The sequence below is a fragment of the Engystomops pustulosus genome, chromosome 1 (genome assembly GCF_040894005.1).
Source record: "Engystomops pustulosus chromosome 1, aEngPut4.maternal, whole genome shotgun sequence".
NCBI lineage: Eukaryota > Metazoa > Chordata > Amphibia > Anura > Leptodactylidae > Engystomops > Engystomops pustulosus.
The window spans coordinates 224,826,762-224,840,992 of NC_092411.1; the positions used below are offsets into that span (position 1 = coordinate 224,826,762).

Sequence of the window (14,231 nt, forward strand, 5' to 3'; positions counted from 1 at the left end):
AATATTGTGTCTGAGAAATAATCTTTCAATTGATGTAACTCAAATCCATGTTTTCAAACAAGAGAACATGAAAATGTGCATTTGTCTATAATTTAAAAGATTTTGGACAAAAATTCTTTAATGTACATTGGGGGTATAGCTCAGTGGTAGAGCATTTGACTGCAGATCAAGAGGTCCTTGGTTCAACTCCGAGTGCCCCCTTGTACCATACATCTTCATTTTCAAGTCTTACACACAATACATCATTCACTATTTAAAGGATCATAAAATTACGAAATTACATTGCTTGACATGTCCAGTTACTTGAAATATTAAAGGTGTTTTTAAATTAGTTATTATACTTGTTTACATCAATTCTCAGTCCTGTAACATGTAAGTTTGACATTTTTTTGAATATTGTGTCTGAGAAATAATCTTTCAATTGATGTAATTTAAATCCATGTTTTCAAACAAGAGAACATGAAAATGTGCATTTGTCTATAATTTAAAAGATTTTGGACAAAAATTCTTTAATGTACATTGGGGGTATAGCTCAGTGGTAGAGCATTTGACTGCAGATCAAGAGGTCCTTGGTTCAACTCCGAGTGCCCCCTTGTACCATACATCTTCATTTTCAAGTCTTACACACAATACATCATTCACTATTTGAAGGATCATAAAATTACGAAATTACATTGCTTGACATGTCCAGTTACTTGAAATATTGAAGGTGTTTTTAAATTAGTTATAATACTTGTTTACATCAATTCTCAGTCCTCTAACATGTAAGTTTGAATTTTTGTGGAATATTGTGTCTGAGAAATAATCTTTCAATTGATGTAACTCAAATCCATGTTTTCAAACAAGAGAACATGAAAATGTGCATTTGTCTATAATTTAAAAGATTTTGGACAAAAATTCTTTAATGTACATTGGGGGTATAGCTCAGTGGTAGAGCATTTGACTGCAGATCAAGAGGTCCTTGGTTCAACTCCGAGTGCCCCCTTGTACCATACATCTTCATTTTCAAGTCTTACACACAATACATCATTCACTATTTGAAGGATCATAAAATTACGAAATTACATTGCTTGACATGTCCAGTTACTTGAAATATTGAAGGTGTTTTTAAATTAGTTATTATCCTTGTTTACATCAATTCTCAGTCCTGTAACATGTAAGTTTGAAATTTTTTTGAATATTGTGTCTGAGAAATAATCTTTCAATTGATGTAACTCAAATCCATGTTTTCAAACAAGAGAACATGAAAATGTGCATTTGTCTATAAATTAAAAGATTTTGGACAAAAAATCTTCAATGTACATTGGGGGTATAGCTCAGTGGTAGAGCATTTGACTGCAGATCAAGAGGTCCTTGGTTTAACTCCGAGTGCCCCCTTGTACCATACATCTTCATTTTCAAGTCTTACACACAATACATCATTCACTATTTGAAGGATCATAAAATTACGAAATTACATTGCTTGACATGTCCAGTTTCTTGAAATATTGAAGGTGTTTTTAAATTAGTTATAATACTTGTTTACATCAATTCTCAGTCCTCTAACATGTAAGTTTGAATTTTTTTGGAATATTGTGACTGAGAAATAATCTTTCAATTGATGTAACTCAAATCCATGTTTTCAAACAAGAGAACATGAAAATGTTCATTTGTCTATAATTTAAAAGATTTTTGGACAAAAATTCTTTAATGTGCATTGGGGGTATAGCTCAGTGGTAGAGCATTTGACTGCAGATCAAGAGGTCCTTGGTTCAACTCCGAGTGCCCGCTTGTACCATACATCTTCATTTTCAAGTCTTACACACAATACATCATTCACTATTTGAAGGATCATAAAATTACGAAATTACATTGCTTGACATGTCCAGTTACTTGAAAAATTGAAGCTGCTTTTAAATTAGTTATAATACTTGTTTACATCAATTCTCAGTCCTCTAACATGTAAGTTTGAATTTTTTTTGAATATTGTGTCTGAGAAATAATCTTTCAATTGATGTAACTCAAATCCATGTTTTCAAACAAGAGAACATGAAAATGTGCATTTGTCTATAATTTAAAAGATTTTGGACAAAAATTATTTGACGTACATTGGGGGTATAGCTCAGTGGTAGAGCATTTGACTGCAGATCAAGAGGTCCTTGGTTCATCTCCGAGTGCCCCCTTGTACCATACATCTTCATATTCAATTCTTATACACAATACATCATTCACTATTTGAAGGATCATAAAATTACGAAATTACATTGCTTGACATGTCCAGTTACTTGAAATATTGAAGGTGTTTTTAAATTAGTTATTATACTTGTTTACATCAGTTCTCAGTCCTCTAACATGTAAGTTTGAATTTTTTTTGAATATTGTGTCTGCGAAATAATCTTTCAATTGATGTAACTCAAATCCATGTTTTCAAACAAGAGAACATGAAAATGTGCATTTGTCTATAATTTAAAAGATTTTGGACAAAAATTCTTTAATGTACATTGGGGGTATAGCTCAGTGGTAGAGCATTTGACTGCAGATCAAGAGGTCCTTCGTTCAACTCCGAGTGCCCCCTTGTACCATACATCTTCATTTTCAAGTCTTACACACAATACATCATTCACTATTTGAAGGATCATAAAATTACGAAATTACATTGCTTGACATGTCCAGTTACTTGAAATATTGAAGGTGTTTTTAATTTAGTTATTATACTTGTTTACATCAATTCTTAGTCCTCTAACATGTAAGTTTGAATTTTTTTGGAATAATGTGTCTGAGTAATAATCTTTCAATTGATGTAACTCAAATCCATGTTTTCAAACAAGAGAACATGAAAATGTGCATTTGTCTATAATTTAAAAGATTTTGGACAAAAATTATTTGACGTACATTGGGGGTATAGCTCCGTGGTAGAGCATTTGACTGCAGATCAAGAGGTCCTTGGTTCAACTCCGAGTGCCCCCTTGTACCATACATCTTCATTTTCAAGTCTTACACACAATACATCATTCACTATTTGAAGGATCATAAAATTACGAAATTACATTGCTTGACATGTCCAGTTACTTGAAATATTGAAGGTGTTTTTAAATTAGTCATTATACTTGTTTACATCAATTCTCAGTCCTCTAACATGTAAGTTTGAATTTTTTTGGAATATTGTGTCTGAGAAATAGTCTTTCAATTGATGTAACTCAAATCCATGTTTTCAAACAAGAGAACATGAAAATGTGCATTTGTCTATAATTTAAAAGATTTTGGACAAAAATTCTTTGACGTACATTGGGGGTATAGCTCAGTGGTAGAGCATTTGACTGCAGATCAAGAGGTCCTTGGTTCAACTCCGAGTGCCCCCTTGTACCATACATCTTCATTTTCAATTCTTATACACAATACATCATTCACTATTTGAAGGATCATAAAATTACGAAATTACATTGCTTGACATGTCCAGTTACTTGAAATATTGAAGGTGTTTTTAAATTAGTTATTATACTTGTTTACATCAATTCTCAGTCCTCTAACATGTAAGTTTGAATTTTTTTGGAATATTGTGTCTGAGAAATAATCTTTCAATTGATGTAACTCAAATCCATGTTTTCAAACAAGAGAACATGAAAATGTGCATTTGTCTATAATTTAAAGTTTTTTGGACAAATATTCTTTGACGTACATTGGGGGTATAGCTCAGTGGTAGAGCATTTGACTGCAGATCAAGAGGTCCTTGGTTCAACTCCGAGTGCCCCTTTGTACCATACATCTTCATTTTCAATTCTTATACACAATACATCATTCACTATTTGAAGGATCATAAAATTACGAAATTACATTGCTTGACATGTCCAGTTACTTGAAATATTGAAGGTGTTTTTAAATTAGTTATTATACTTGTTTACATCAGTTCTCAGTCCTCTTACATGTAAGTTTGAATTTTTTTGGAATATTGTGTCTGAGAAATAATCTTTCAATTGATGTAACTCAAATCCATGTTTTCAAACAAGAGAACATGAAAATGTGCATTTGTCTATAATTTAAAAGATTTTGGACAAAAATTCTTTGACGTACATTGGGGGTATAGCTCAGTGGTAGAGCATTTGACTGCAGATCAAGAGGTCCTTGGTTCAACTCCGAGTGCCCCCTTGTTCCAAACATGTTCTTTTTCAAGTCTTATACACAATAAATCATTGACTATTTGAAGGATCATAAAATTACGAAATTACATTGCTTGACATGTCCAGTTACTTGAAATATTGAATGTGTTTTTAAATTAGTCATTATACTTGTTTACATCAATTCTCAGTCCTCTAACATGTAAGTTTGAATTTTTTTTGAATATTGTGTCTGAGAAATAATCTTTCAATTGATGTAACTCAAATCCATGTTTTCAAACAAGAGAACATGAAAATGTGCATTTGTCTATAATTTAAAAGATTTTGGACAAAAGTTATTTGACGTACATTGGGGGTATAGCTCAGTGGTAGAGCATTTAACTGCAGATCAAGAGGTCCTTGGTTCAACTCCGAGTGCTCCCTTGTTCCAAACATGTTCTTTTTCAAGTCTTATACACAATATATCATTCACTATTTGAAGGATCATAAAATTACGAAATTACATTGCTTGACATGTCCAGTTACTTGAAATATTGAAGGTGTTTTTAATTTAGTTATTATACTTGTTTACATCAATTCTTAGTCCTCTAACATGTAAGTTTGAATTTCTTTGGAATATTGTGTCTGAGAAATAATCTTTCAATTGATGTAACTCAAATCCATGTTTTCAAACAAGAGAACATGAAAATGTGCATTTGTCTATAATTTAAAATATTTTGGACAAAAATTCTTTAATGTACATTGGGGGCATAGCTCAGTGGTAGAGCATTTGACTGCAGATTAAGAGGTCCTTGGTTCAACTCCGAGTGCCCCCTTGTACCATACATCTTCATTTTCAATTCTTATACACAATACATCATTCACTATTTGAAGGATCATAAAATTACGAAATTACATTGCTTGACATGTCCAGTTACTTGAAATATTGAAGGTGTTTTTAAATTAGTTATTATACTTGTTTACATCAGTTCTCAGTCCTCTTACATGTAAGTTTGAATTTTTTTGGAATATTGTGTCTGAGAAATAATCTTTCAATTGATGTAACTCAAATCCATGTTTTCAAACAAGAGAACATGAAAATGTGCATTTGTCTATAATTTAAAAGATTTTGGACAAAAGTTCTTTCATGTACATTGGGGGTATAGCTCAGTGGTAGAGCATTTGACTGCAGATCAAGAGGTCCTTGGTTCAACTCCGAGTGCCCCCTTGTACCATACATCTTCATTTTCAAGTCTTACACACAATACATCATTCACTATTTGAAGGATCATAAAATTACGAAATTACATTGCTTGACATGTCCAGTTACTTGAAATATTGAAGGTGTTTTTAAATTAGTTATTATACTTGTTTACATCAATTCTCAGTCCTGTAACATGTAAGTTTGAAATTTTTTTGAATATTGTGTCTGAGAAATAATCTTTCAATTGATGTAACTCAAATCCATGTTTTCAAACAAGAGAACATGAAAATGTGCATTTGTCTATAATTTAAAAGATTTTGGACAAAAATTCTTTAATGTGCATTGGGGGTATAGCTCAGTGGTAGAGCATTTGACTGCAGATCAAGAGGTCCTTGGTTCAACTCCGAGTGCCCCCTTGTACCATACATCTTCATTTTCAAGTCTTACACACAATACATCATTCACTATTTGAAGGATCATAAAATTACGAAATTACAATGCTTGACATGTCCAGTTACTTGAAAAATTGAAGCTGTTTTTAAATTAGTTATAATACTTGTTTACATCAATTCTCAGTCCTCTAACATGTAAGTTTGAATTTTTTTGGAATATTGTGTCTGAGAAATAATCTTTCAATTGATGTAACTCAAATCCATGTTTTCAAACAAGAGAACATGAAAATGTGCATTTGTCTATAATTTAAAAGATTTTGGACAAAAATTCTTTAATGTACATTGGGGGTATAGCTCAGTGGTAGAGCATTTAACTGCAGATCAAGAGGTCCTTGGTTCAACTCCGAGTGCCCCCTTGTACCATACATCTTCATTTTCAAGTCTTACACACAATACATCATTCACTATTTGAAGGATCATAAAATTACGAAATTACATTGCTTGACATGTCCAGTTACTTGAAATATTGAAGGTGTTTTTAATTTAGTTATTATACTTGTTTACATCAATTCTTAGTCCTCTAACATGTAAGTTTGAATTTTTTTGGAATAATGTGTCTGAGTAATAATCTTTCAATTGATGTAACTCAAATCCATGTTTTCAAACAAGAGAACATGAAAATGTGCATTTGTCTATAATTTAAAAGATTTTGGACAAAAATTATTTGACGTACATTGGGGGTATAGCTCAGTGGTAGAGCATTTGACTGCAGATCAAGAGGTCCTTGGTTCAACTCCGAGTGCCCCCTTGTACCATACATCTTCATTTTCAATTCTTATACACAATACATCATTCACTATTTGAAGGATCATAAAATTACGAAATTACATTGCTTGACATGTCCAGTTACTTGAAATATTGAAGGTGTTTTTAAATTAGTTATTATACTTGTTTACATCAGTTCTCAGTCCTCTAACATGTAAGTTTGAATTTTTTTGGAATATTGTGTCTGAGAAATAATCTTTCAATTGATGTAACTCAAATCCATGTTTTCAAACAAGAGAACATGAAAATGTGCATTTGTCTATAATTTAAAGTTTTTTGGACAAAAATTCTTTGACGTACATTGGGGGTATAGCTCAGTGGTAGAGCATTTGACTGCAGATCAAGAGGTCCTTGGTTCAACTCCGAGTGCCCCCTTGTTCCAAACATGTTCTTTTTCAAGTCTTATACACAATACATCATTGACTATTTGAAGGATCATAAAATTACGAAATTACATTGCTTGACATGTCCAGTTACTTGAAATATTGAAGGTGTTTTTAAATTAGTCATTATACTTGTTTACATCAATTCTCAGTCCTCTAACATGTAAGTTTGAATTTTTTTTGAATATTGTGTCTGAGAAATAATCTTTCAATTGATGTAACTCAAATCCATGTTTTCAAACAAGAGAACATGAAAATGTGCATTTGTCTATAATTTAAAAGATTTTGGACAAAAATTCTTTAATGTACATTGGGGGTATAGCTCAGTGGTAGAGCATTTGACTGCAGATCAAGAGGTCCTTGGTTCAACTTCGAGTGCCCCCTTGTACCATACATCTTCATTTTCAATTCTTATACACAATACATCATTCACTATTTGAAGGATCATAAAATTACGAAATTACAATGCTTGACATGTCCAGTTACTTGAAATATTGAAGGTGTTTTTAATTTAGTTATTATACTTGTTTACATCAATTCTTAGTCCTCTAACATGTAAGTTTGAATTTTTTTGGAATAATGTGTCTGAGTAATAATCTTTCAATTGATGTAACTCAAATCCATGTTTTCAAACAAGAGAACATGAAAATGTGCATTTGTCTATAATTTAAAAGATTTTGGACAAAAATTATTTGACGTACATTGGGGGTATAGCTCAGAGGTAGAGCATTTGACTGCAGATCAAGAGGTCCTTGGTTCAACTCCGAGTGTCCCCTTGTACCATACATCTTCATTTTCAATTCTTATACACAATACATCATTCACTATTTGAAGGATCATAAAATTACGAAATTACATTGCTTGACATGTCCAGTTACTTGAAATATTGAAGGTGTTTTTAAATTAGTTATTATACTTGTTTACATCAGTTCTCAGTCCTCTAACATGTAAGTTTGAATTTTTTTGGAATATTGTGTCTGAGAAATAATCTTTCAATTGATGTAACTCAAATCCATGTTTTCAAACAAGAGAACATGAAAATGTGCATTTGTCTATAATTTAAAGTTTTTTGGACAAAAATTCTTTGACGTACATTGGGGGTATAGCTCAGTGGTAGAGCATTTGACTGCAGATCAAGAGGTCCTTGGTTCAACTCCGAGTGCCCACTTGTTCCAAACATGTTCTTTTTCAAGTCTTATACACAATACATCATTGACTATTTGAAGGATCATAAAATTACGAAATTACATTGCTTGACATGTCCAGTTACTTGAAATATTGAAGGTGTTTTTAAATTAGTCATTATACTTGTTTACATCAATTCTCAGTCCTCTAACATGTAAGTTTGAATTTTTTTTGAATATTGTGTCTGAGAAATAATCTTTCAATTGATGTAACTCAAATCCATGTTTTCAAACAAGAGAACATGAAAATGTGCATTTGTCTATAATTTAAAAGATTTTGGACAAAAATTCTTTAATGTACATTGGGGGTATAGCTCAGTGGTAGAGCATTTGACTGCAGATCAAGAGGTCCTTCGTTCAACTCCGAGTGCCCCCTTGTACCATACATCTTCATTTTCAAGTCTTACACACAATACATCATTCACTATTTGAAGGATCATAAAATTACGAAATTACATTGCTTGACATGTCCAGTTACTTGAAATATTGAAGGTGTTTTTAATTTAGTTATTATACTTGTTTACATCAATTCTTAGTCCTCTAACATGTAAGTTTGAATTTTTTTGGAATAATGTGTCTGAGTAATAATCTTTCAATTGATGTAACTCAAATCCATGTTTTCAAACAAGAGAACATGAAAATGTGCATTTGTCTATAATTTAAAAGATTTTGGACAAAAATTATTTGACGTACATTGGGGGTATAGCTCAGTGTTAGAGCATTTGACTGCAGATCAAGAGGTCCTTGGTTCAACTCCGAGTGCCCCCTTGTACCATACATCTTCATTTTCAAGTCTTACACACAATACATCATTCACTATTTGAAGGATCATAAAATTACGAAATTACATTGCTTGACATGTCCAGTTACTTGAAATATTGAAGGTGTTTTTAAATTAGTCATTATACTTGTTTACATCAATTCTCAGTCCTCTAACATGTAAGTTTGAATTTTTTTGGAATATTGTGTCTGAGAAATAGTCTTTCAATTGATGTAACTCAAATCCATGTTTTCAAACAAGAGAACATGAAAATGTGCATTTGTCTATAATTTAAAAGATTTTGGACAAAAATTCTTTGACGTACATTGGGGGTATAGCTCAGTGGTAGAGCATTTGACTGCAGATCAAGAGGTCCTTGGTTCAACTCCGAGTGCCCCCTTGTACCATACATCTTCATATTCAATTCTTATACACAATACATCATTCACTATTTGAAGGATCATAAAATTACGAAATTACATTGCTTGACATGTCCAGTTACTTGAAATATTGAAGGTGTTTTTAAATTAGTTATTATACTTGTTTACATCAGTTCTCAGTCCTCTAACATGTAAGTTTGAGTTTTTTTTGAATATTGTGTCTGAGAAATAATCTTTCAATTGATGTAACTCAAATCCATGTTTTCAAACAAGAGAACATGAAAATGTGCATTTGTCTATAATTTAAAAGATTTTGGACAAAAATTCTTTAATGTGCATTGGGGGTATAGCTCAGTGGTAGAGCATTTGACTGCAGATCAAGAGGTCCTTGGTTCAACTCCGAGTGCCCCCTTGTACCATACATCTTCATTTTCAAGTCTTACACACAATACATCATTCACTATTTGAAGGATCATAAAATTACGAAATTACAATGCTTGACATGTCCAGTTACTTGAAAAATTGAAGCTGTTTTTAAATTAGTTATAATACTTGTTTACATCAATTCTCAGTCCTCTAACATGTAAGTTTGAATTTTTTTGGAATATTGTGTCTGAGAAATAATCTTTCAATTGATGTAACTCAAATCCATGTTTTCAAACAAGAGAACATGAAAATGTGCATTTGTCTATAATTTAAAAGATTTTGGACAAAAATTCTTTAATGTACATTGGGGGTATAGCTCAGTGGTAGAGCATTTGACTGCAGATCAAGAGGTCCTTGGTTCAACTCCGAGTGCCCCCTTGTACCATACATCTTCATTTTCAAGTCTTATACACAATACATCATTCACTATTTGAAGGATCATAAAATTACGAAATTACATTGCTTGACATGTCCAGTTACTTGAAATATTGAAGGTGTTTTTAATTTAGTTATTATACTTGTTTACATCAATTCTTAGTCCTCTAACATGTAAGTTTGAATTTTTTTGGAATAATGTGTCTGAGTAATAATCTTTCAATTGATGTAACTCAAATCCATGTTTTCAAACAAGAGAACATGAAAATGTGCATTTGTCTATAATTTAAAAGATTTTGGACAAAAATTCTTTGACGTACATTGGGGGTATAGCTCAGTGGTAGAGCATTTGACTGCAGATCAAGAGGTCCTTGGTTCAACTCCGAGTGCCCCCTTGTACCATACATCTTCATTTTCAATTCTTATACACAATACATCATTCACTATTTGAAGGATCATAAAATTACGAAATTACATTGCTTGACATGTCCAGTTACTTGAAATATTGAAGGTGTTTTTAAATTAGTTATTATACTTGTTTACATCAGTTCTCAGTCCTCTAACATGTAAGTTTGAATTTTTTTGGAATATTGTGTCTGAGAAATAATCTTTCAATTGATGTAACTCAAATCCATGTTTTCAAACAAGAGAACATGAAAATGTGCATTTGTCTATAATTTAAAGTTTTTTGGACAAAAATTCTTTGACGTACATTGGGGGTATAGCTCAGTGGTAGAGCATTTGACTGCAGATCAAGAGGTCCTTGGTTCAACTCCGAGTGCCCCCTTGTTCCAAACATGTTCTTTTTCAAGTCTTATACACAATACATCATTGACTATTTGAAGGATCATAAAATTACGAAATTACATTGCTTGACATGTCCAGTTACTTGAAATATTGAAGGTGTTTTTAAATTAGTCATTATACTTGTTTACATCAATCTCAGTCCTCTAACATGTAAGTTTGAATTTTTTTTGAATATTGTGTCTGAGAAATAATCTTTCAATTGATGTAACTCAAATCCATGTTTTCAAACAAGAGAACATGAAAATGTGCATTTGTCTATAATTTAAAAGATTTTGGACAAAAGTTATTTGACGTACATTGGGGGTATAGCTCAGTGGTAGAGCATTTAACTGCAGATCAAGAGGTCCTTGGTTCAACTCCGAGTGCTCCCTTGTTCCAAACATGTTCTTTTTCAAGTCTTATACACAATATATCATTCACTATTTGAAGGATCATAAAATTACGAAATTACATTGCTTGACATGTCCAGTTACTTGAAATATTGAAGGTGTTTTTAATTTAGTTATTATATTTGTTTACATCAATTCTTAGTCCTCTAACATGTAAGTTTGAATTTCTTTGGAATATTGTGTCTGAGAAATAATCTTTCAATTGATGTAACTCAAATCCATGTTTTCAAACAAGAGAACATGAAAATGTGCATTTGTCTATAATTTAAAATATTTTGGACAAAAATTCTTTAATGTACATTGGGGGCATAGCTCAGTGGTAGAGCATTTGACTGCAGATTAAGAGGTCCTTGGTTAAACTCCGAGTGCCCCCTTGTACCATACATCTTCATTTTCAAGTCTTACACACAATACATCATTCACTATTTGAAGGATCATAAAATTACGAAATTACATTGCTTGACATGTCCAGTTACTTGAAATATTGAAGGTGTTTTTAAATTAGTTATTATACTTGTTTACATCAATTCTTAGTCCTCTAACATGTAAGTTTGAATTTCTTTGGAATATTGTGTCTGAGAAATAATCTTTCAATTGATGTAACTCAAATCCATGTTTTCAAACAAGAGAACATGAAAATGTGCATTTGTCTATAATTTAAAATATTTTGGACAAAAATTCTTTCATGTACATTGGGGGTAAAGCTCAGTGGTAGAGCATTTGACTGCAGATCAAGAGTTCCTTGGTTCAACTCCGAGTGCCCCCTTGTACCATACATCTTCATTTTCAATTCTTATACACAATACATCATTCACTATTTGAAGGATCATAAAATTACGAAATTACATTGCTTGACATGTCCAGTTACTTGAAATATTGAAGGTGTTTTTAAATTAGTTATTATACTTGTTTACATCAATTCTCAGTCCTGTAACATGTAAGTTTGAAATTTTTTTGAATATTGTGTCTGAGAAATAATCTTTCAATTGATGTAACTCAAATCCATGTTTTCAAACAAGAGAACATGAAAATGTGCATTTGTCTATAATTTAAAAGATTTTGGACAAAAACTCTTTAATGTGCATTGGGGGTATAGCTCAGTGGTAGAGCATTTGACTGCAGATCAAGAGGTCCTTGGTTCAACTCCGAGTGCCCCCTTGTACCATACATCTTCATTTTCAAGTCTTACACACAATACATCATTCACTATTTGAAGGATCATAAAATTACAAAATTACAATGCTTGACATGTCCAGTTACTTGAAATATTGAAGGTGTTTTTAATTTAGTTATTATACTTGTTTACATCAATTCTTAGTCCTCTAACATGTAAGTTTGAATTTTTTTGGAATAATGTGTCTGAGTAATAATCTTTCAATTGATGTAACTCAAATCCATGTTTTCAAACAAGAGAACATGAAAATGTGCATTTGTCTATAATTTAAAAGATTTTGGACAAAAATTATTTGACGTACATTGGGGGTATAGCTCAGTGGTAGAGCATTTGACTGCAGATTAAGAGGTCCTTGGTTAAACTCCGAGTGTCCTCTTGTACCATACATCTTCATTTTCAATTCTTACACACAATACATCATTCACTATTTGAAGGATCATAAAATTACGAAATTACATTGCTTGACATGTCCAGTTACTTGAAATATTGAAGGTGTTTTTAAATTAGTTATTATACTTGTTTACATCAATTCTTAGTCCTCTAACATGTAAGTTTGAATTTCTTTGGAATATTGTGTCTGAGAAATAATCTTTCAATTGATGTAACTCAAATCCATGTTTTCAAACAAGAGAACATGAAAATGTGCATTTGTCTATAATTTAAAATATTTTGGACAAAAATTCTTTCATGTACATTGGGGGTAAAGCTCAGTGGTAGAGCATTTGACTGCAGATCAAGAGGTCCTTGGTTCAACTCCGAGTGCCCCCTTGTACCATACATCTTCATTTTCAAGTCTTACACACAATACATCATTCACTATTTGAAGGATCATAAAATTACAAAATTACAATGCTTGACATGTCCAGTTACTTGAAATATTGAAGGTGTTTTTAATTTAGTTATTATACTTGTTTACATCAATTCTTAGTCCTCTAACATGTAAGTTTGAATTTTTTTGGAATAATGTGTCTGAGTAATAATCTTTCAATTGATGTAACTCAAATCCATGTTTTCAAACAAGAGAACATGAAAATGTGCATTTGTCTATAATTTAAAAGATTTTGGACAAAAATTATTTGACGTACATTGGGGGTATAGCTCAGTGGTAGAGCATTTGACTGCAGATCAAGAGGTCCTTGGTTCAACTCCGAGTGTCCTCTTGTACCATACATCTTCATTTTCAATTCTTATACACAATACATCATTCACTATTTGAAGGATCATAAAATTACGAAATTACATTGCTTGACATGTCCAGTTACTTGAAATATTGAAGGTGTTTTTAAATTACTTATTATACTTGTTTACATCAGTTCTCAGTCCTCTAACATGTAAGTTTGAATTTTTTTGGAATATTGTGTCTGAGAAATAATCTTTCAATTGATGTAACTCAAATCCATGTTTTCAAACAAGAGAACATGAAAATGTGCATTTGTCTATAATTTAAAGTTTTTTGGACAAAAATTCTTTGACGTACATTGGGGGTATAGCTCAGTGGTAGAGCATTTGACTGCAGATCAAGAGGTCCTTGGTTCAACTCCGAGTGCCCCCTTGTTCCAAACATGTTCTTTTTCAAGTCTTATACACAATACATCATTGACTATTTGAAGGATCATAAAATTACGAAATTACATTGCTTGACATGTCCAGTTACTTGAAATATTGAAGGTGTTTTTAAATTAGTCATTATACTTGTTTACATCAATTCTCAGTCCTCTAACATGTAAGTTTGAATTTTTTTTGAATATTGTGTCTGAGAAATAATCTTTCAATTGATGTAACTCAAATCCATGTTTTCAAACAAGAGAACATGAAAATGTGCATTTGTCTATAATTTAAAAGATTTTGGACAAAAGTTATTT

General features: G+C 31.7%; 17 non-coding genes across 17 annotated transcripts; all 17 read left to right on the forward strand.

The window, feature by feature from the left end:
- The first annotated feature begins 129 nt into the window (after positions 1-129).
- TRNAC-GCA (transfer RNA cysteine (anticodon GCA)) lies at positions 130-201 on the forward strand. The gene has a single exon. It is a non-coding gene; the product is annotated as a tRNA-Cys (tRNA).
- Positions 202-521: 320 nt separating this feature from the next.
- Positions 522-593, forward strand: TRNAC-GCA (transfer RNA cysteine (anticodon GCA)). Its single transcript has one exon. It is a non-coding gene; the product is annotated as a tRNA-Cys (tRNA).
- A 320-nt stretch (positions 594-913) lies between these two features.
- TRNAC-GCA (transfer RNA cysteine (anticodon GCA)) lies at positions 914-985 on the forward strand. Its single transcript has one exon. It is a non-coding gene; the product is annotated as a tRNA-Cys (tRNA).
- Positions 986-3,266: 2,281 nt separating this feature from the next.
- Positions 3,267-3,338, forward strand: TRNAC-GCA (transfer RNA cysteine (anticodon GCA)). The gene has a single exon. It is a non-coding gene; the product is annotated as a tRNA-Cys (tRNA).
- A 712-nt stretch (positions 3,339-4,050) lies between these two features.
- On the forward strand, positions 4,051-4,122 carry TRNAC-GCA (transfer RNA cysteine (anticodon GCA)). The gene has a single exon. It is a non-coding gene; the product is annotated as a tRNA-Cys (tRNA).
- Positions 4,123-4,834: 712 nt separating this feature from the next.
- TRNAC-GCA (transfer RNA cysteine (anticodon GCA)) lies at positions 4,835-4,906 on the forward strand. Its single transcript has one exon. It is a non-coding gene; the product is annotated as a tRNA-Cys (tRNA).
- Positions 4,907-5,226: 320 nt separating this feature from the next.
- Positions 5,227-5,298, forward strand: TRNAC-GCA (transfer RNA cysteine (anticodon GCA)). Its single transcript has one exon. It is a non-coding gene; the product is annotated as a tRNA-Cys (tRNA).
- A 320-nt stretch (positions 5,299-5,618) lies between these two features.
- TRNAC-GCA (transfer RNA cysteine (anticodon GCA)) lies at positions 5,619-5,690 on the forward strand. The gene has a single exon. It is a non-coding gene; the product is annotated as a tRNA-Cys (tRNA).
- A 712-nt stretch (positions 5,691-6,402) lies between these two features.
- On the forward strand, positions 6,403-6,474 carry TRNAC-GCA (transfer RNA cysteine (anticodon GCA)). Its single transcript has one exon. It is a non-coding gene; the product is annotated as a tRNA-Cys (tRNA).
- Positions 6,475-6,794: 320 nt separating this feature from the next.
- TRNAC-GCA (transfer RNA cysteine (anticodon GCA)) lies at positions 6,795-6,866 on the forward strand. Its single transcript has one exon. It is a non-coding gene; the product is annotated as a tRNA-Cys (tRNA).
- Positions 6,867-9,146: 2,280 nt separating this feature from the next.
- Positions 9,147-9,218, forward strand: TRNAC-GCA (transfer RNA cysteine (anticodon GCA)). Its single transcript has one exon. It is a non-coding gene; the product is annotated as a tRNA-Cys (tRNA).
- A 320-nt stretch (positions 9,219-9,538) lies between these two features.
- On the forward strand, positions 9,539-9,610 carry TRNAC-GCA (transfer RNA cysteine (anticodon GCA)). Its single transcript has one exon. It is a non-coding gene; the product is annotated as a tRNA-Cys (tRNA).
- Positions 9,611-9,930: 320 nt separating this feature from the next.
- On the forward strand, positions 9,931-10,002 carry TRNAC-GCA (transfer RNA cysteine (anticodon GCA)). The gene has a single exon. It is a non-coding gene; the product is annotated as a tRNA-Cys (tRNA).
- A 320-nt stretch (positions 10,003-10,322) lies between these two features.
- On the forward strand, positions 10,323-10,394 carry TRNAC-GCA (transfer RNA cysteine (anticodon GCA)). Its single transcript has one exon. It is a non-coding gene; the product is annotated as a tRNA-Cys (tRNA).
- A 320-nt stretch (positions 10,395-10,714) lies between these two features.
- Positions 10,715-10,786, forward strand: TRNAC-GCA (transfer RNA cysteine (anticodon GCA)). The gene has a single exon. It is a non-coding gene; the product is annotated as a tRNA-Cys (tRNA).
- A 1,495-nt stretch (positions 10,787-12,281) lies between these two features.
- On the forward strand, positions 12,282-12,353 carry TRNAC-GCA (transfer RNA cysteine (anticodon GCA)). Its single transcript has one exon. It is a non-coding gene; the product is annotated as a tRNA-Cys (tRNA).
- A 1,496-nt stretch (positions 12,354-13,849) lies between these two features.
- TRNAC-GCA (transfer RNA cysteine (anticodon GCA)) lies at positions 13,850-13,921 on the forward strand. The gene has a single exon. It is a non-coding gene; the product is annotated as a tRNA-Cys (tRNA).
- Positions 13,922-14,231: the final 310 nt, after the last annotated feature.